The 22,270-nt window shown below is 48.6% G+C and overlaps 1 protein-coding gene across 1 annotated transcript in view; it reads left to right on the top strand.

Annotated features, from left to right (window-relative positions):
- Phactr3 (phosphatase and actin regulator 3) overlaps positions 1-22,270 on the top strand; it is a 197,198-nt gene that overhangs the window by 55,936 nt on the left and 118,992 nt on the right. The window lies entirely within an intron of this gene.

Consider the following 22,270-nt stretch of genomic DNA (forward strand, 5'->3'; position numbering starts at 1 on the left):
GCGTTTTGAGTCTTCAGACCTGGGGCCATCAAGATGATTTGATTCTCAGAAGTCCGAGATGATAGTGCTGAGCTTATGCCCTGAGCCTCAGATCTAGCTCATCCTGGATGACCTCAGAGATTTAGGGAGTAGAGAGCCTACTTGGGCAATAGATGGAAGGACACGGGACATTGTTTTGTTGTGTCCTGTTCATACAGTTGAAGGTGAACTTGACTGAAAAAGAATTAGGCATGTAAATCAGACATACTAACTGGGGCTGAGTGCAGGGTGGCGGCAGGAAGGAGTCCTCTCATGGAAGTGTGATCCTGCTATTTTGGGAGAATGAAGTCCAATTGTCTATGCTCAAGGAGAGTGTGAGCCAGGCACTTGGACCTGAGGTACTTGATTGTCAGATCCATACAAGTGCAAATGAGTGCGTAGCTGGTGAGCACACCCAGTGAAGGGGTCTGGTGTTGCCATTTGGTGGAGTTGTGGGTGCCACGTTGCTTGAGAGGCTTCTCCGTCTATCCGGACATCTGATAAGCATTCATAAGGCAAGACAGGCTTTAGTGACTTGGGAGAGCATCTCACGGCAGAGATCCTGCCAGCATGTCTGAGGCCCTGGGCTGCATCTTCATCACAAACAGAAACAAAGGGCAAATGGGATACAGAAGAACAGCAGAGTGTAGGTGAACACAGCAGGCTTGTCTCAGCCAAGCTGCTCTGAGAGCATCTGTGTGGGTGTGGACATGAACACACGTGCTCTCTCTCTCTCTCTGTGTGTGTGTGTGTGTGTGTCTGTGTCTGTGTGTGTCTGTGTGTTTGCGTCTGTGTGTGTCTGTCTGTGTGTCTGTGTCTCTGTGTGTCTCTGTGTGTGTCTCTGTGTGTCTGTGTCTGTGTGTGTCTCTGTGTGTGTCTTTGTGTGTGTCTGTGTCTCTGTGTGTGTCTGTGTCTCTGTGTGTGTGTGTGTCTCTATTCCTCTCCCTCTCCTCTCTCTTCTCCCCTCTCCCTCCCCTCTCTCCCTTTGCACTTTTCTCCACCTTCTGTCCTCTCTGTTTCCATACTCCCCTGTTCCTCCCCGCTTCCCTCCCCTCAGCATCAACACTCTACACTTCTCCCCTCCTGCCCCCTCCTGACCACCTGCTACAATCCAGTCCAGAAGGATGTTGACTATGGGTGTCCTCAGATCTGCTGAGAGGGAAGGTGGGTCAAGTACAAGTCTTCCATTCTGCTGCCTGGCTTTAAAAAGTTGCAGAGGAGAAATTGTGCCGTTGGTTTGTGTGTGGCTTATGGCTGCTCTGGGGCAGAACCGGCTGTGTTTCACACCCAGGTCCACACAAGCACAGTCACCCAGAAGACGCAGCAAGAGGTTGGGACCCGGAAGTGAGCAAGTCTACATGGAATAGCACACTGCAGGATTTTTCCTGTTTTTGTGTTCGAAACTTTCATACGGCGGTGTTTTGATAATTGTGGCAGTAATGTGGGTCTCTGCAGGGCCACAGGGCTTTGTCACAGGATCTAAGCCTCTGATACTGACCATAGACTTGACACACTTGTCACCAAGGAAGAAGATAGGCAATCCACATAATTTTGTTGTTGTCTAAAGCTCCCCTGTTTTTGTTTTTCTATCTAAAATAGTTCTATTGGTTCTTTGAGATTTGTAAAATGTATTTGGATTATAGTCACCCCCTCCTCTAATTCATCTCATATCCACATCACCCCTCCCTCTGTTTCTCTAAACCTATCAGGTCCAATGTGTGCTGCCCATGTACTCTTGGGTGTGTGGCCATCCACTGGAAAACCTTATCAGTGTGACCCACATGCTCCTGAGCCAGATAGCAAGCACCTTAGTCAGTCGAGCGTGTGAGAGGCTGAGCCACTGTTGGTGAGCTCCAAGGATTCGGGTCCACAGGGCTCATGGCCCCAATCCTGCCCGGAGCTCAGATGGGCAGGAAGCAGGCCTCAGAGTTACCAGGTACCTGTCAGTGTGAGAGGCTGGTGGAGAAGGGGATTGTGGGCGGAAGAAGCAAGTTTGCTGCTGCCCCGAGTTTGCGTGCTGTGGGGGGGGGATAGACAATTACAGCACCCATTGTCCTGCGCACTAGCAGCAAGCATTGTGGGAAATGAATGGGAAAATAGGCCAGGGGAAGGAACTTATCAGTGTGGTGGGTGGCAGACCACAGAGTATTAAATGCAATGGCTGGGTAGGGGTGGCAACACGGAGGGAGGTGACATCTGAGTAAGGACCTGGTGGAGTTAGGAAATGATCGAGGCGGATTTCTGTTTGTACAGAAGCCTTGTAAGCAGCAGATGCTCCAGTGTAAAGGCCCCTCCCCCCGACTGGGAACCTGCTTGAGATGAGGAGCCCAGGGCATCTGTAGCTGCTTGGAGAGACAGCAGACAACACGGGGATCAGTTGGCTTTCGGGCTGAACCTGACGGGAGCCTCTGGAGGTTTGAGATTCAGAGTGGCATCCAGCCACTGATTTAAGAGTGGACCCCCAGGGTGAGGGCAGATCGATCGGTGAGAAAGAGCGGTGACCAGGCTGGAGGCCACACCGTGATGTGATCCAGGCAAGTAAGGGGATGGTCACAGTGAGGTGCATGTCTAGAAGACAGAGGTGACAAGACTGGCTGAAGGAATAAGTGGAGAAGGAAGGCGGTGCGGCTGTCTCGGGGCACTTAGCTCTGTTCTCAGCAATGGAAGGATGGGGGGGGGAGGTTAGAGTAGAACAGTCGGGGGGGGGGGAGAGGGAAGTTTGGTGGTCACTATGACAACTTTGAGACGCCTGTTAGTTGTCCCTGTGGGGAGGACAGATTGACAGTGGGATCTGTGGTCTAATGTTGGGAGAGCCTACAGGGTTGAAAGCCTTGTAGGAGGCCACAGTGGTAGGTATGCTGAGCCTGCCCTCCTTCCCAGACTCACTTGTGTGTCTGCTGCCTGCATCCAATTTGCTCAGTGCTTTCTTTTAATCAGAGTCTTTAAAAAAATTCTTTTAAAAAGGAAATCTCTTGTCGGAAACAGAAATCTAATAGCACTGTCTTTGATGAAAGGTAGCCGTAAAATGAGATAGTGCCTATAAAGCTGTGTGTAGGGGGCTGGGGAGACACTTAGTGGGTAAATCGATCCCTGCACCCACATGAAAAGCCAGGCATGACGGGTCACCTAGGCCTGTAATCCCAGCACTGGGGGAGGGGGAAAGGGAGGGTCCTTAGGGACTGGTCAGCCAGCCACGCCCAGGAGTGAGCTCCAAGATCACCAAGAGATCCTCATGAACAGCAGGATGAAGTTAGTAAGAAAAAATACAAGGACTGGCTTCTGTGTTCAGGGTACCTGTGCATATGCACACACAGTTTCACACTCATGCATCACACACATACATTGCATGCATGTGTGTGCATGTACATACACACATGCACACTCGTGCACACACACACACACATATACACCAAACCAATATATATATATATATAACCTACATGTAGTTCACACTAGATGTGATCTCCCTTCTAGAGTGTCAGGCCAGAGGACTCTCCGAACTTTGTAAATACAACAGCAACAGGTGTCAGGATGTCACAGGCAAGTGAGTGCCGAGTTAGGGTCTGAGAAGGTTAGAAGGAACTGAAGAGACACTGATGGCCTGTTATGTTGCTTGGGTCCTCAGATACCCCAAGCCACTTCCTGATCTTCTCTGTGTGTGACCCTTGAGGAGGTGCTGCCTGGGGCAGCTGACTGCCGGGGAGTGTACAACCAGGAAGCTTGGGGGCTGTCTTGACCCTCTGCTGAATGTTCCTTTCCTTCTCATCTTTGGGACACAATGCCCTCTGGAAGCGCTTAAGGGAGGGTGGGTTTATTTGGGCTCACAGTGTGAGAGGAGGCTGACCATCATGGAGAGCTTCTGGTGGTAGGAGAGTGTGGCTGGCACTCACTCCCTGTATCCCACCAGACCAGAAAGCAGGGCTCTCCGGCCAGGCTCAGGGCCGACGTCCAGCAGCCTTGTTTTCTACCAGGTTGTTCCTATCTGCAGGAAGCTCCACAGCTTCCAAGATGACAGTACCAGATGGGGACGGTGTGCTTAAGCATATGAGCTTGTGAGGGGCATTTCACACTCAAACCATATCTACTGGCAAGCTGGTTCCTCCTCATCGGATTCTGAAGATGGTAATCTGAGGAAGAAAAAGTGGGGTTTATCTCAGGTAGTTACAGGGAGCAACACAGGCCCACCTGGGATGGTTAGTGACCTGCGGGCTTCCTTTCTCTGGGTGCATTCTCAGTGGAGTTTGGTCTTTTGAAGTTAAGCAACCTGTTTCTTGAATGAGACTTCCGCATTCATTCATTCATTCATTCGTTCATTCATCCGTTCGTTCGTTTGTTCGTTCATTCATTCATTGTGTGTGTGTGTGTGTGTGTGTGTGTGTCTGTGTGTTAGTATGTGCAGGTGCTCTCAGAGAAGAGAATATTGGATCCCCTGGGTCTGTAGGTACATGTGATTTATGAACCATCCATGTAGTTTCTGACAACCAAATGAGTTGTGCTGGATAACTGTATGTCAGTTTGACACAAGCTAAAGCCATCTGAGAAAGAGGAACATCAATTAGGGAATGCCTCCACGAGATTAGGCTATAGGTAAGTCTGCAAGGCATTTTCTTAATTAGTGATTTAAGGGGGGGGGCAGCCCATTGTGGGTGGTGCTGGGCTGGTGGTCCTGGGTTCTATGAGAAAGCATGGTAAGCAAGCCACAGAGAGCAAGCCAGTAAGTAGCACCCCTCCATGGCCTCTGCAACAGCTCCTGCCTTCTGGCTCCTGTCCTATTGGAGCTCCTATTCTGACTTTGTTCCATGATACAGTGATATGGAAGTGTAAGCCTAATAAATCCTTTCCTCCTCAACTTACTTTGGTCCTGGTGTTTCACCACAGCAATAGTAACTGTAACTAAGACCCAGGTGTTCTTTACTGATGAGCCATCTCTCCAGCTCTGAATGGATTTTCTTTGCATGTGAGTTTTGCCACTAGGTATTTATTTCACTATCTCTCTAATTGCTGGTTTTCAGTGCCTGATGTGCAGTGTCAGATCAGATCTCTTTTGCTGCAGAGCTATGTATGCAGCACAGGGCAAACTGTTTCCTTCTCTGCTTTGACAGTGGCATCTCTGGGCCGCAGACAGTCATTGCTCTTCGTGGTGTGCTCTGGAAAGGTTAGGCTGATAGCTGGGCACTGTATATTGGAGACAGGAGTTAGCGTTCACCACACAGCTGCTGAGAAGTGCATAGCAAAAGAGGTTCGAATTACAGAGATGCCCCCCATATACCTTTGTGGGTTTTGCCTTGGGGTCAATCCCATGAAGATCCCCAAGCTTCTGGAATTGTCTTTGTGCTGGGGCTTCCAAAATGTGGAATCTATTGATCAGTTTTCTGCTGGGGCCTCTAAAAAGTAGGATCAGTTTTCCAGTTTAGGCATCTTAGGGATGCTTGGAAAGCGTCAGGTGGGAGGAGAGGAGATGAGCAGATGTGCCATAACTGTCCAGGCCAACCATGGTCCTGGGCCACTGAACATGGCTGGTCCTCACAGTCTAGCATCCAACCATATCTTTATATGGTCCCCTGGCAAAGAAATAGCCTTTCCATCCTTCCCCAGCCCTTCACATCCAGTCCCTGCTTTATGGAACCTTGAATTACTCGCTTTGTCACACACCTCCCCCAGCTCAAGGGGCCTCAGGCTCCTAATCACTGTAAGATGCATGGACCCTGGGAGACCATGCAGCCTCCTTCAGGGTTCCTGCATCATGCTCCAGCCTCTCTCTGACTGGCTTTCTGCTCAGCTGCTGTTAGACGTTGTCTTTCATCCCCTATTCCCATCATCCTGTGCATAAACTCCAAACTCAACCACAGGCTGTGAAATCTAGTCTCAGTCCCCATCCCTGGGGAATACAGGCCACACAGCCTAGTGGTTGGAAGCTGTGCCTGGAATCTGGGCTATCTGGGTCTGAAACCCGGCTCCACTGTGTGTTGGTTCCCCAACTCAGCTTCATGCATTCCCTCACAGCTTGTCCTGAGGCTTAGAGGATGTGTGGGTGTTGAGCTCTGCTGGGTGTGTGGTGGGTGTGGCACAGGCATTTGTTGTCTCTGCATTTGCTGCACACTGTCCACTTCTCAGCTTGAAAGACTCTCCAGCCTCAGGGCCGTTTCTCCTGTTTTCTTTCTAACAACATCTGACACTTGTGGCTTGGCCAGCCTGTTGTTCTTTGATATCTCCTGAGAGCAGCCCTCAGGTCACCCTGAAGAGCCATCTCAACTCCGGTGTTTTCCATCACAGCAGTGCCTGCTGGCATGTTTTTTCTTTTGGTGAGAACCTTCCTGACATAAGCCAGCTTGCCTACACCATGTTGCCTGGAAGAGAGGGCCCGCTAGAGCAGGACAATTGGGTGGCTAAAAGAGGGTGGTCTGAGGTGTGGGGAGTGGTCTTGCACCCTGCTTTTTCTGTGCTTACATGACTTTGTAAGGTGTCAACTTCTAAGGCTACTATGCCATGTGGCAGACACTCTACAGGGTGTCCAGTTCCCTGTGCCCAGAATCGTGCTTCCTTATTGGCTAGGAGAAGAAAAAGGGTGATGAGAGAGGGTAGGGTGTGGGTTGGGCTGGCTGCCTAGGTGTGGCCTCAGCCTGACCACTTACGAAGCAAGTAATCCTGACAACCATATTTGAGCCATCAGCAGCTCTCTATCCTTTCCTAAACAAGCAGAGTAAATGATAGTACATTGTTCCTGGGATGTGGGGAAGATTAAATGAGTCCGTTACATTTATAGTTCTGGAACCAGCCAGAACTGGAATAGCACTTGTTGTCTACTAAGTAGTGTCTGAATATGAGCTGGTGTGAGATTGTCAGTGGTGGTGACGGTGGTAGAGGTGATGGTGGTGATTGTGTTGGTGATGGCGGTGGTGAGGATGGATATAATGTGAAAAAAGATGGTAGTGCATTTGACAGTGTGGCTGGTGGTGGTTGTGTTGACAGTGGTAGTCATGGTGATGGTGATAATGATAGGGATGTTGACAGTGATCACTGTGAAGGAAAGGATGGTGATGGTGAAATGATGGTAGAGTTGATGGTGATGGGTTGGCATTTCTGTTGGCAGGGATGATAGTGAGGATGACAGTGGAAGTGATAGTGATGGTGATGACTGTGATGGTTATGATCGTGGTGATGGTGGCGGTGATGATTATGGTTATGACCATGGTGATGGTGGCAGTATTATGATGGTGTTTCTGGTGGTGGTGGCCATTGTTATCACGGGTATGGTGATGCAGATAGTTTCAATTTTTGAGCTGGTGATGATGAGGGAGATGTTCTTTGTAATGGAGTTCAAACTGTGGAGCAGGAGTGAGTGTTTTTGATGAAAATTGTGGAGAGTTAAATAGGAAGCTAGGCCACAGACCAGCATCACCAGGGACTGGACAATCCTTAGCAGTGTCAAGTGGATGTAGCAGACCCACAGTTCTGGAATCCATGTGGGCTGATGGCATGACTACTCTGCTGAGTGTGGCCTCGAGCCTCCATGGGTGTTGAGAAAGGCTCTGGAACTTCCTCTGTGGCACAGGACCCATTTCAGGATTTCCAGTTTGTTACACATTGATCCTTTCCTGGACATGAAAAGAAATACTATCAGCACATTCCTTAGGGGTACAGGATGTGCACTTGTCCCAATCAAACACTTCGTTGCTACTAGCAACACCTTCCAGGTCTTGCTTGTCGGGAGTGTCCATTGTAGTTATGACCCACCCTGAGTTTTGGACCTGCCCACCCCCAGATCAAATGACCATTTCCCCTTATATCTTTCTCTAGCCCTCCAGTGTACATAGAGAGAACACGTTACTAATGGCTGATACTACCTTGATGCCCAATACTGACTGTATTCTCTTGTCTAAGGATCAGAGAACAGCCTCGGGCATAGACTCACAACAGGGTACAGAGTCTTGCCAGAATGTAGTAATTACATTGAGTTGTGTCCATTGCTTGTGTGTGTGTGTGTGTGTGTGTGTGTGTGTGTGTGTCCTGCATAACATTTTTGGAAATTGATTCTGATATTCCTAGTAGAGTCAAAATGTAAAGTTCCTTTCATAGATAAGTTCACTTCTGTGTCTAAAATAAGTTCATTAGAATATAAATCATACACTTTGTGCATCTGAGTGCATTCACAGAGCAAAACCTTCAAAGGCAGTGCAAAGGAGGCTTCTTGACAGCTTTGTAGAGTGCTCTAGCTCATGCCCAGCCACTCGGTGGCATTGGAAGGGGTATAGAAGGGGTCATTTGGGACCATGTAAGTTGTTCCACCTTATCCCTGGGTAGGATCAGTTTCTTTTTATAACCCCCTGCAGCATGATAAACCACAGAAAAAGACAGAAAATCCAGATCAGCCTAGGTGTTGTGTCCTGAGACTGTGTGGCTGATCACTCCTTTCCCAGTGTTGCGGGAGGCTCGACGTCCAACTTTAATTCAGGTCCCTACTCCTTGCTCTGAACTCTGACCTGTGCCTTGGCACACACGGGCCACTGAATCATGTATCTTCCCTGTTGTTTCTTGACTCTTCCGTTTCACCCATCGCATGTTCATAAAAATGGTACTCAACCTTCCTGTCTTTCTTCCTGTTCAATGTGTTATGTATTAAATCCTTGAAGAATAGATAAAAAACAATGAAACCTCAAACTGTGAGATCTTTTCTCATGGTCAGCACAGAGAGGCAGAGAGCATTGCGGGACGCCAGCTCCGTTCCCCAGCTCAGGCTGGGTGATGTCACGCTTGTTCCAGCGTTAATTTCTATTCTTTGCCGGTGTTCAGATCTCAGGCCTCTATTTAAGACACAACACAGAACTCTCCGAAGCTCATATTTGCATCCTGTGTGGGCCGAGGTGCCTGGCTTCATTCTTGCTATATATACCGCAGCATCTCCTGGTATTTTTAAATGCGCCTCTTCAGAGCCAGCTTCTCTGTCATGTATACTCATCGCAGCACCAGAGAGCTGCCATGCTCTTCCCAGACTTCTGGGGAGTGTGTGTTCACAAGTGGGCACTGTGCTCCCTGCAGGTTACAGGGCCACCTCGGAGGGAGGTCAGGGTGCCAGGGGACTGCATTGCCTACTGTTGCATCCACAGATCTGAGAGCCACCAACCCTCCATTTGTGCCTTATCCTCTTCCTGTCACATCCTGTTTTCCAGGGTCCTGCTGGAGTACAGCCATTTCCGTTTGTTTTCTCATCTCTGCCCAACGTGCTGAGGGCCCCTGGACAGCTGCAGAGGCATCTCTGTTCCCTCCTTTGTTAGGCCCTCCTATTGAGTCTCTCTGTACATACATGTGTTCAAGTGTGTACACATGTACACGTGGATGTAGGTATGTGTGCAAATATGTGCATGCGCATGCAGAAACTAGAGGTCAACAACCTCAGGTGTCATTCCTCAGATGTTGTCTACCTTGTTTTCAAGATAGGGTTTCTACCTGGGATCTAGGGCTTGCCACGTAGGCCAGGTTCCATAGCCTGTAGGCCCAGGGATCCTTCTGCCTCCACCTCCCCAGCAATGAAATTGTGAGCACATGATACCACACCTGGATTGCTTTTTAATGAAGCTTCTAGGAATTGAACTCAAGTTTGCATGCTTTCAAGGCCAACAATTTACAACAGAACTATCTCCCTAACCTGGTGTGATCTTTCCTATCTGGAGTCTCATTGGACCCTGTCGCCCTAACTTAGTGCGATCTTTCCTATCTGAAGTCTCACTGGGCTATCTCCCTCACCTGTGTGATCTTTCCTAGCTGGAGTCTCACTGCGTCTGGTGCCCGTGCTGTCTCATGCCCATGTTCCCATGTCACTTACAATCCCTCAGTACTTTAACCAGGACTTGTGAAAAGAAACAAGCCAACAAACAATCTTTCAAATAACAAGAGACCCCTCTTGCGACGGCACCAATTCTGCTTCCCTGCTCGGGCAGCCTGGTGGTGGTGTGATCTGCTAACCTAGTAACTGTGAGATCTGTTCTAATCGGGTAACCAGAGTTACCAACCAGGAGCTGCCGTGCATAGCTCTCTGCTCAGTAATGCTTCCTTCCTCTCGGTGCCCTTGCTCTGTTTGTCCTGCCAGGAACTCACTCCCATTGTCAGTGGTTCCACAGTGTCTGTATACCCCCCTGTCTGTACATCCTCCCCTCACCCACTGTGTGTCAGTTCTGCACAGCCCAGCTCTGCGCCTTCTTAGGCCTGAACCCTAGTTCTCAGCACGTGTCCACACCCTGGTCATCTTGTGTGGGCAAAACCTTGGTCAGCACTGTGAAGACTCTGCTCACAGACTAGGGTCAGAATAGTTTGTATTTTTCTTTTCCTGTCTCCCTTCTCTGACCATCTATATACCTACCAAGCATTGCATGGTCTGTGGCTTGGTTTCCAGGGTCTCTGAACTGATCTGTAAGACCCTGCCTCGTGCCCCAGAGCATATGACTCAGTGAATACTGAGCTACTTCTGGGTCCTGTCGTGCCACTAAGGCCCTTTGAAAATACCCATCTGTCAGGTTCAGTGAGGCACATGTCCCCAAGGGGTTAGGATGACATCCCAGGACATGGGGTGGGCAGGAGCTGGGACATTCTAGAAAGTTGACAAGGGAAAGTCAGGGCCAGCTCAGCATTAGATGCCAGCAAGCAGGGACATTTGTTCAGTGAAGGAAGTGGCTGCGGTTAGATGGTCATGGTCAGAGACAGGATGGCATGGAGTCATCACCTCCCACCCCTCCTCTGACCTGGGGGGGGAGTGGGGGTCCTGTCTCCTCCCAGGAAGCTACCTCAGGCTAACAGGCTGATTGTCATCTTCTCCCTTTGTTTCTATGTTCCTCCAATCGATCTCGATAGGTCTCTGTGTTAGGGATTCCGACCTCAGTCTGAGAGGAGAGCAGTTTGTTTGGCTTGATGCCAAGCTCATGGTGATTCTTGCCAGACAGACATTGTTATCTTTATGGAGATAAATTTATCTCGTCTTTCTTCTTTTGTGAAGTCTGGGTTTTGTGTCACAGTTTGAAGGGATTTCCACACTTTAAGAGCATTTTCAAATGTCTTCTTTTAGTCTCTTTAGGCTGTCATTTCTTTCTTTTCTTTAAGTATCTAAAGCTTTGCTCCATCTAGAATTTATTTTGATATGAAATGTAAGGAGTGCGTTCAGACTTTTTATTTTCTGGTGTTGGAGGTCAAACTTGGGACTTGTACCAGTAAATTCTGACCTCAGCCTTACTGAATACAGGCTGGCCTCTTTGAGACTCCCTGCCTCGGTCTCCCTAAAGCTGGTGTGACAGCTGCTCATCACCACGTTTCCCTTAGACAGCTTTCATTGTAAACTTTCAGCCATTGTTTTGAGTCCGTTTACTGATGCTGACTAGTCTCCCAATCCTGTCACCTCTCTCACGGATGCTCGTAATCCCCTTAGGATGCTGGGAAACTCTTACCTACTCATGGTATCTGTCTGCTCTTGGGACTTTTGTGTTCTAATCATTGTGCCCCATTTATATGTTTTAGTACCTGAAAATCAGTTTGTTTTCACTGACCTACTGACTCTTTAATGTGTTACCTTATTTTCTATATTTCTTTCAGCTCTGCGATAACATTATGGTACTTTTTTGGTCATATGGGAATCACTGGATTTTAAGGAAAGGAGTGAACTTCCCCTCCAGAGCTTTCTGTCTTCTTTTCTGTGGAGTGCGAGAGTTTTGTCAAAGCAATACTGTACTTGGGGTGGCTAATAAAGGAAGGAATTCAACACCCCTACCTCCACACCTCCCCCTCTGCCACCCCTTCACCCATGCACCCTCACCTGACTCCTAGCCTTTCATCTGAAGGCAGGCTGTGGCTCAGGACCTGACCTTGTGCATGTCTAGGGACCTCATCCTGTGACCTCATCTTGGGTCTTCATTTTAGGATCTAGCTCACAACAACCCTTTCTGCTCTGTGGTGTGCAGAGGAAGAGCTGAGCTAAGGAATTCAGCTGCATTTGTTTTCTGTTCCCATTCGGAGACGATGCAAGCTACTAGAGTCAAAAGTTCACTGTGCGTGCGTGTGTGTGTGTGTGTGTGTGTGTGTGTGTTTCTGTTTGTGCAAGTGTGTGTGCATGTGCGAGTGTGTGTGTCTCCCTCAGGTGTATTCCCTCAGTACCACCCAACTTTTTTTGAAAGCATCTCTCACTGGCCTCGAGAGTCAAGGCTGACTGGCCGTTGAGCTGGGGATCCCAGCTGTCCTCACCTCCCCAAACTGGGACTGCAAGCCTAAGCCACCACACTTGGCTTCTAGGGCCTGAACTCAGGTCCTCATGTTTACAAGGCAAATCTTTCATCAACTGGGCCATCACTCTAGCCCTGGAACTTCATCCTTTTATGGGGTCGGCTCCCCAAGTTTTACAGGAAATATACCACACCTTGAGAGTAGTTCTCAGCGAGGAAGCCATTTGGGCCTACCCTGAGAGACAGATGGGAATCCTACAGGCACTCCCCTGAGAGGACCACTGAACTATAGGAACGTGCTTGGAATCAGTGGCAGTCCAGAAGGTCACAGGGCTCAGTCTAGAGGAGCTCTTGCCTGTACTTGGTCTAATTCTGCATCCGTTTATAAATAGCATCCAGCCAGCTGCCCAGTGATGACTTGGGCTGCCCCTCACCAGGGCCCTTGTAGCTGGGGTGTGATTTTTCTGTAGGTCCCCTTGACCTCAGAAGCAGAGGAACATGGAGGACAACAGGATTGCCGCTGGTGCTGTCAGCAGCTGACATCTCGTCACACCCTGCCCACCACCGTTCTCCGCGCTCTCCGTGCACTGTGCAGTTAGTTTTCATAAGCCTTATGAGGCAGCTGCTCTTCTGATCCCCACATTACAAGTGAAGCAGGCAGTCATGCTGGAGCTGGGGGAATGCTTGGGGGAGCTGATGCAGAAATGCACAGTCTGCTGTGTATCCCTTGGGCTGCTCCTGCCCTTGGTTCAGTTGTATGGAAGTTGAAACTCAAGCACTGTCCCCCAAACCCAAGTCTTCCCCTGTGGGATGGAGCCATGGTACTTAGCTTATAGGTTATGAGGCTTATATGAAAAGATGCAGGCAGAGCTCCACCTGGCACAAGAGATTCTCAGAGGGCAATCAGTTCTCTCTCTCTGTATGGATTTTTGGAGCCTGAGTTTCTAATATGTGTGTGAAGCTATCACTCTGCACCTTGGATGGCTGTGTGTTCTCTGGCCTTGGTTCAAGGGTTCAGCATGGTTGTGATCCCAACTTGGCCACTTGTGTGGCCCTGGGTGGACATGGCTGTGCTGCCTCCTGCCTGAAGCAAGGTCTTCTGGGTTTTATGAGGATGTAGGAGGAATCTTGTTTCATTCATAGGATGGTGGTCCTCCCTTGTCCATGGCATAGTTCTTTACACAGGGTGGTGCTCCCCTGTGTGTTACCTTCTCACACTGTGGTGCTCCCCCTCTGTTGTGTGCTGCACAGAGCTAGTGATTCCCTGAGAGAGTGTCTCTTTGTGGGTTTTGCAGAGACAGAGCTTCTCTTCTTTCTGTACTGGGGCACTCGCCATTCCTCCAGGAGAGAGAAACCACAGCAGGATGGTCCTTCTAGTCTATAGTGGTTTGAATGAGAATGGCCACCAGAGGCTGCTGTATTTGAATGCTCAGTCCTCAGTTGGTGGAACTGTTTGGGAAGGGTTAGAAGGTGTGGCCTTCTTGGAAGAGGCGTGTACTAGGGGAGGGCTTGGGTTTTCAAAAGCCTACACTAAGCTTTTTCACTTAGCTTAGTGCAAATCAGACAGTAAAACTCTTACCTACTGATTGAGCCTGTCTGCTTTCCACCATGATGTACCATGATGATCATGTACTAACCCTCTAAAACTAAGCAAGCACTTAATTAAATGCTTTCTTCTTTAAGAGTTACCTTGGTCATGATGTCTCTTCACAGCAATAGAGTAGAAACTGAGACACAGGTGGCCTTTGAGAAAAGAAGGGTGTTAGGGAATTAGGCAGGCATCTAGGTAAATTTGTAAGGCATCCAGAGTGCCTGTAGGAGAGAAGTCATTGGTGTAGCTGTGTAAGAAGCTGGTGAAAAGGGAAATAGTTTAAACTTTAGTAGGTAAGCCTGACACCTGCTCTTCAGATCTCTTCTGCAGAGTGTAGCAGCAGTAAACCTTTCCTGTTTTCCAGGTAATATCACACAGTAGGGCTTGCAATAGTGCTCACAGTGGGGCTTACAATAGGGCTCATAGCAATGGCTGTTCTTGTCATTATTTTAGTTGCTGACAATTAAGACATCATCAGCCCGAAGACAGATAAGACTGGGCAAAAAGGCTGCTGTGGGTGCAAGGGAGTAGTGCAGGTCTTGAAGGATGCTGGGAACATGCAGTGGACTGGGATTCACTGCCTTATGTGCACCAGGTGTGGCTGAGAGCAGCTGTTGGCTGCACTTCCACAGTGCTTGAACCCCCTCCCAGCCCCAACTCTTCCATGTTTTAAATATTTGTTCCCTGGCTGATAGCACTATCTGGAGAAGCTGTGGGCCTTTATAGGGGTGGAGTCTAGCTGGAAGGACCAGGAATTTGCAGGTTACACCCAGCACCAGATTCCAGTCACCCTCTGCTACCTGTTGACAGCCTCTCCACTTGCTCTCACCGCTAAGAATGCTGCCTTGCCTTCCCTGCAATGATGGACTGAAACATCAAGCCCAAATAAAATTTCCTCCTTTGGCTTGCTTCTGTGAGATATTTTGCTCACAGAGGTGAAAAAAGTAACAAAAGATTGGTACCAAAGAAGCGGAGACAATGCCGTGACTATACTGACTTCCTTGGGTCATTAGAACGGGCTTGCAGAGGGATTGGGGAGGGTTTAGGGATGTAGGATCTGTGTAGTGGGTGGATCTGATATGAGTAAGGAAACCTACAACATTTAAGATGGAAGCAGGAACCATTGGTAAGTTGACTGGAGGTCATCTGGGTTACATACATTTGTGAATATACATTCAGACATGTTAGGCGTGTATCCAGAATATTTGAGTGAGGCTGGACTGACAAGTATGGCCTAATGGTCAGGAAATTTCAGGGAAGCATAGAATTTAAGGTGTAGCATGGTCACAGCTAGCTGCATTTAGCCAGGCAGATAGTGGGTGTTGGGAAGGCCTGGAACACATGCAAGTCTGAGCAGAAAGGGCTTTCTTAAAATTGAAGACAACCTGTTGGGTTAGTTAAAGAGATTAGGGCTGCTAAAAGGAAGGTCTGTGCTTTGAAGACAGGGAGATAGGGATGTGCCGAGAGGGTTGTCCCACCCATGGAAAATTCTAGTGCGTAGAAAGGCATTCTTCCCTTTAAGGAGGGGGAGCCCATGGAGGTGCTGTTTACCATGGGACTCCCAGAAGCCACAGCAGCTGTGTGTCAAAGGGCCCTGCTACTTCTTGAGCTGTCAGTCAAACTTTGCATCATCTGTGTGTTGCTGGTATTATAGGCATACAGGATATAGAAAGTACAGGGTAATAGATGCTTGCATTAAGTTGTTTTTTCTTTTTTTTTTCAAAAACCCTGGAGGCCAGGCAGTGTGCGGCAGGGTCAGATTTCCTTAGGAAGCCTCAGATAATGCTATGCATGAAGCTTGGATTGTGAAACCTAGCATGGAGACCCCAGAATGGCAAAGGTGCGGGAACATGGGTCGTCTGCTGAGAAAACTACAGACAGTAGATAGAGTCAGTAAAAGAGAGAGGGCACTCAGGTGGGTCTACAGGTGCAGGACATGCAGGTGGAGCTGCAGGTCCAGGGCATGCAGGTAAGGCTAAAGGTCCAGGAGATGCAGGTGGGCTATAGGTGCAGGATGTGCAGGTGGAGCTACAGGTCCAGGGCATGCAGGTGGGGCTGCAGGTCCAGGGCATGCAGGTAAGGCTAAAGGTCCAGGAGCTGCAGGTGGAGCTGCAGGTGCAGGACATGCAGGTAGAGCTGCAGATCCAGGGCATGCAGGTGGGGCTGCAGGTGTAGGATGTGCAGGTGGAGCTGCAGGTCCAGGGCATGCAGGTGGGGCTGCAGGTGCAGGACATGCAGGTGGGGCTACAGGTGTAGGACGTGCAGGTGGAACTGCAGGTCCAGAGCATGCAGGTGGGGCTACAGGTGCAGGACATGCAGGTGGAGCTGCAGGTACAGGGCATGCAGGTGTGGCTGCAGGGGCATGCAGGCAGGGTGGCTTGATCTCATCAGTACTCATGTCATGCCATCATATGCCCTGGTAGTTGGACATGGAACTTTAATGTTTCTCCTCCTGGGTCTTGACTGCTTTGGTCTAGTCCTTGCTTTCTATCCCACTGCATCTCCTTTTCTGATTGGGAATGTGTAGCTCGTGTCATTATATATAAAGAGTGTGGGAACTGCCTTTGGTTTTAGGAGGACTTGCAGTTAAGAGTTTGCTTTGGATCTTAGGGATGAATGGACTTACAGTGTTGAAACTACTAGGACTCTGCCAACCCTTGAAGTTAGACTCAATGCATGAGTCCGGCTCATGAGTTGGACTCAATGCATGAGACTCCAAGGTCAGGGGTGGAATGTTAATGGTTTGAATCTGAAATTTACCCTGTAGGCTCATGTTTCCAACACTTACTCCATACCTGGTGGTCCTGTCTCAGAAGACTATGGGACCATTAAATGGTGGGGCCAGCCTGGTAGAAGTAGGTCGCCAGGGGCAAACCTTCAATAAAGCTTGGCCCCTGATACTGGCCACTTCTCCCTTCCTGCACCTGTATGGCATTTATTACTTTGCAACAGGTTCCTGCTACTGTGCACACCACTCTGCTTGCCTGCCTTGGTGCGCCAAGAACCTCTGAAACTGTGAGCCAGAATAAATCTTTCTCCTCTTGAATCATTCTTGGGTCACACAGTTTGGTCGTCGAGATGAGTAGAGTTGCCCCATCTGGACGGTGAGGTTCAGACTGAGCTCTCCGAGATGTTACTGGTCTTCATGCTCACCCCCACTTGCTCTTCACAACCTCCTTCACAGCGGATGCATGCACAAGAAAAACATCATCTATGTCCCACCACCCAGATCCGAAGGCTCTTCATTCCTGACCATCGAGAGGCACTTCACACCCAAGTTGAGTTCATTACAGTGTGCTTACATATTCAGGCATATGCAGATACAACTTCTATAGATAAAACTGAAATTAGGGCTGGAGCTTACCTCAGTGGAAGAGCACACTGCACAAGGCTCTAGCTCCAGTGTGTACTACTGTCGGAGAAGGTGGGGTAGGGGATGAAAAGCTAAACCTCAAGTCGGGAGGTGGTGGCACACGCCTTTAATCCCAGCACTTTGGAGGCAGAGACAGGCGGATTTCTGAGTTAGAGGCCAGCCTGGTCTACAGAGTGAGTTCTAGAATAGCCAGGACTATACAGAGAAACCCTGTCTCGAAAAAAACCAAAAATCAAAAACCAAAAAAAAAAAAAAAAAAAAAAAAAGCTAAACCTCCTACAATTGAACCATACCTACACCATACTTTTAAATGTAAGGTTATTCTGTAAGCATATTCTCACTGCTAGAGCATTGGGGAGAGAGAGAGAGCATTGGGGTGACTGGCAAGGACCCAAGGCTGTGTTGGGAATTTCGCATGCCCCTTAGATGCCCAGTTCCTGTCAGAAATGGGATGATAGTTCCTGCCTCATAGCCGTCTGTTTTACTTTGGCTGGCAAGGGTTAATCGAAGTCTGTGCTGTCTGCTTCAGCTGTGGCTTCGCTCCCACTTACGCTGTCAGGGAAGAGTGTTTCGCTGTGCTGGGCCGACTGTGTCTGTGTCTGCCAGGAGGCAGTCAGTTGTTCATGCTCTGTGGCTACCACGAAGTGCAAAGCAGACTCAGGCCAGGCAGGCAGGGCCTGGTGGTACGTGATTCAGATGGACCTGGGAGATACTCCCCATGCTAAGCCCTCGTCGTGCCAGCCTGGCATCCGAGTTCAGATCCCCAGAACCCATGTAACGAGCCATACACAGTAAGACATGCATCTGTCACGCCAGCATATCCCATCACACTCAACACAGGAGTGAACTACATGAGAGACCCTGCCTCATATTAAGTGACTGGCAAGGACCCAAGGCTGACCTCTGAGCTCCACGAGGCATGTGCACAAATCTGTATACACCACACACATTTACACACAAATTAATTTTAATGAATAAATGATGGAAACAGGCCAGTGGAACCACCTCTGAGTCTCACCTCAGCCTCAGTCAGCACAAGCCGTGGGCAGTCAGTGCCAACCAGGCCCTCCAGAGCCCATGGAGACAGAGACCACTGTGGAGACTAGAGGCGTGTAGACCTAACTCATAGGGAAACACTCCTCCTTCCCTCAAGGGGCTGAGGGAGCACAGAGTCTACCTCAGCTCCCCCTTTTGCACCCTTCCTCCTTGAGATGCTTCTCACACCACAGCAGAATCAGCTCATTCAGACTGGACATTTGTATGCCAGCCAGTGTCACCGGGAAGGTGCAGGGTGACTTGGGGAATACTAAGAAGCGGTCCCTGCGGCGACTGCATCCTGCTGGGCCCCTGGGGCAGTTGCCTGAGGGGAAGCTGAGCCAATGGTGTGGAGGCCTGGCCTGGCCCTCAGGGGTTGAGGCTGACTTCAGCCATGTGTGATATAGGGGGAGCTTGAAACCAGCTTCTTTAGGTCATGGAAACCATTTTGCTCCACTAGAGACTGTGTGGGCTTGTTCTGAGGAGGCCAAGAGGAGTCAGAGGGTGGGTGAGAGGGCATATGTATATGATTGTCCTCTGGAAACCAGAGTTCAAGCTGGACCTTGCCCCCTACCTCATAAAGCTAAGGCATGGGGCTGTGGTTGACTCCACAGCCCTTCGCAGGGCCTGTCATAGGACATAGACAGGTGTGGCCAGGCAGACCTTCTGAACCTGTCTGCAGGGCTTGGGATCCAGCCTGTTTTGTCCATTGCCTCTAGAAGCCTGAGTTCAGAGGTTCCACGGGATGCATCATGAAGTAAGTAGAAAGGACACTTGTATTCATTTCTTTGTCCCTGCCCACTACAGGGACCATGGCAGTGGCAGAAGGCCTCACTCTGGCCTGTCCCATCCTTTTCTGGCTGTGTGTGTGTGTGTGTGTGTGTGTGTGTGTGTGTGTATGTTTGCATATGTATATATAATAATTTGCATTGTGTGGACTCAGCTTTTGTGTGTCCCCTGTGCAGATGGGTACCAATCTCTAGCATAAGTCCTTGATTCTCAGCAAGGTTGTAGCTGGCAGAGCTCTGGCTCCCAAGTCTATTTCTAAGAAGTGGACAAGGAGAGGCCTGTGTTTGAAATAAGCATTCACATTGCCCAGCAAGCAGAAGTGAAACATCAAACATTGTGCCCCAGTGACCATCAAAGAACAGTACTTATGGCCCCGCACTGATGTGCTAAATTCTTACCTCAAGACTCCTAGTGGTAGAGGAAAAAGGTGAACTAATTTCCTATGGAGAAGGGACAAATGAGAGTGATCTGTGATCTAAAACACCCAACAAATAGCAGTTTTCATTTTGTGTCAGTGAGTGAGAAGGGTGCTGGGGAGAGAGGGAGGAGAGAGAGAGAAATGTGGAGGGAGGGAGAGAGGGAGGGAGGGAGGAAGTGGGGGAGAGGGGGACAGAATGGTGTGCTAGAGAGAGAGAGAGAGAGAGAGAGAGAGAGAGAGAGAGAGAGAGAGAGAGAGAGGGAGAGAGGGAGGGGGGAAGGAGGGAAGGAGGGGAGAGAGACAGGCATGCAGGCAGAGATAGTCTTAGAGACAGGAAGGGGCCAAGCATGGCATCCTTCTGTGAGTGTTTAGATGTGTCCAGAGCATCTGCCTTTATCACAGAGATTCTCAGCCTTCTTAATGCCAAGAGCCTCTAATACCATTCCTCATGTTGTGGTGACCCCCAACCACCCAACCATAAAATTATCCCATTGCTACTTCATAACTGTAATTTTGCTACTATTGTGGGAAAACTCTGCTAATTAAGGCCAAAGTGTACCATTGGCCAGAGAGCCTTCTGGGGCTTGGTGCTATGTGGAAGACTCCCCTTATTGGCAGGGCTTTCCCTTCTCTGACCTTGTCTGGGAATTCAACCCCCATCCCCCAGCACACACCTCTACCTGCAGAATGTCACCTTCCTTTCTCTAGAATCCCTTCAGCTAGCACCTGAGATTCCTGAAATGCTTCCCATGCTAATGAGCCATTTCGGTGCCCTAAGCCTTCAACCAATGACCTTTGCTCATCCTGGATGTTTCTATCCCTCCCCCATCCTCTCAAATTATAGAAGCCTTGAATCACCTCAAGTAAAGTTGATCTGCCTCCTTGCAGCTGGTCCCAGTGTGCCTTCACCACCTTTCATACTCACAGGGCTTCTGAACACCTCCATCACCCATGCCAGATCCCTCTATCCCCTCATTCCTCCCATTCCCTTCCGCTGAATTCCTTCCCTTATGAAAGTATTACAGTGGGAAGCTGTTTGTGACAGAAAGCATCCATGTTGTTCTTATGAGCTCTGTTGCCATCACCTTTATGTGCAGTTTGCACATAAGCTTGTTTTCTGGTAGACCAGTTATCCTTTCCTGAAGCTTTGACCCCCTCTCCCCATCCATGCCTGTGTGGACCAATATATCTTCTACAACCCCCCACCCCCCGAGCCAGGAGGGTCATGACTATTATGAATTGTTGTGTAATGACTGTTATGTTGTGATAAGGAGGATATATGACATGCAACCATTAAAGGGTTGTGAACCACAGGTTGAGAACCACTGCTTTATCAACTACTGTGCACTTTGGAATGTCCCACAGTCCAAGTCCTGCACCAATGCAGAATTTTCAGATTGATATTTTAAAGTGATGTGCAATCCAGGCTCTTTCTTGTCTTCTGGTAGCCCCACAGCTCATTCCTTTTCGTGGCTGACTAATACTCCATTGTGTGGATATATATATATATATATATATATATATATATATATATATATATATATATATATATCGAGAGAGAGAGAGAGAGACATATAGACATATAGACATACATACATATACATACACATATACACATAGACATGCATATACATATATATACACATAGTTTCTTTCTTCATCAACCCATGGGAAGCTATCTTGGCTTCTTGCAATTTGGGGGTGTAGGCCTTTTATGTTTTCAGAGAGGTTAGGTTCATCCTTGATGCCTACTGTTCTCCTGCCATTGGTATATCTACATGTCCTGAATGGCCTGGACCACTGTGGCTTCCTCTCTTTCTCCAGGTCCTACTTACTGTGCAGCTTCTTCTACCTCTTCTTGTTAGTGTGCACACAAGCACCCACTATACCAGGACCTTCACAGCTTCCATTTCATGTGTTTGATTCAGTATGTCCCAATTTTATAATCATTCCAAGGGGTTAGAGATATGATTTTATAAGAGATTTGCTCAGGAGGGAATGGAAAAGCCATCTCTCTTAAGATTTCTCATCTAAAGTCAAGGCCTAGTTTAAGTCACTTTAGAAATAACATTCCATTCTCATAAAGAAGATTCCAGTAGACCCCTTCGCCATGCATCCCCAGGAATCTGTGGATTTCATTCCTTCACTAGGGGCACAGAAACCATTTACAGAAAGGCCAGGTGAATGAGCCTGGTAACTTCTGTCTTTCTCTGCCCTCAAAGCCCAGAATCGGGTATAATCTGCATGGGAACCCAAGCACTTCTTCAACTTGTAACTATTGGCTGGGACCAATGTGATTTCCCCAAAGCTACAGGAAGCCACATGTCCCAGGAAGTTGACTGTGACCACAAGTCATTGATTCTTGGTGGCAACAACTGCTTTCATTCAGTGTTTGGGACTCACAGAGAACTCTTAGACCTTGCTATGATGTTAAAACTCTAGCTTCATGGACTTCAGTCCTTCCACAAGTTATGATTCTTCTCAAATCTTAGAGGCTGGATATGCAATTTGGCTCAGAAAATGAATTTCCTTTCCTGCCTTCCTTATGTGACTTATGGAAGTATTACAATGGAAAGCTCATGTTTGTGATGTAAAGCTGGTCATCATGGAAACATCCATGTTGTTCTTATGAGCTCTGTTGCCATCAGCTTTATGTGGATAGCTTGCACATATGCTTGTTTTCTGGTAGACCAGTTGTTCTTTCCTGAAGTTACTCTTATTTTCTCATTTGTGCTCCTTAGGGATGTATCCAGGTCCCTTGGTACCTGTGTGCATCTTTCTCCTAGCAATTGTAGCCTAGGTATATTATGTTGGACCTTTTCTTTCATGTATGTTGTGTAGTTCACGTG

This window comes from Apodemus sylvaticus, chromosome 5 (assembly GCF_947179515.1).
Source record: "Apodemus sylvaticus chromosome 5, mApoSyl1.1, whole genome shotgun sequence".
In the NCBI taxonomy this organism is placed as follows: domain Eukaryota; kingdom Metazoa; phylum Chordata; class Mammalia; order Rodentia; family Muridae; genus Apodemus; species Apodemus sylvaticus.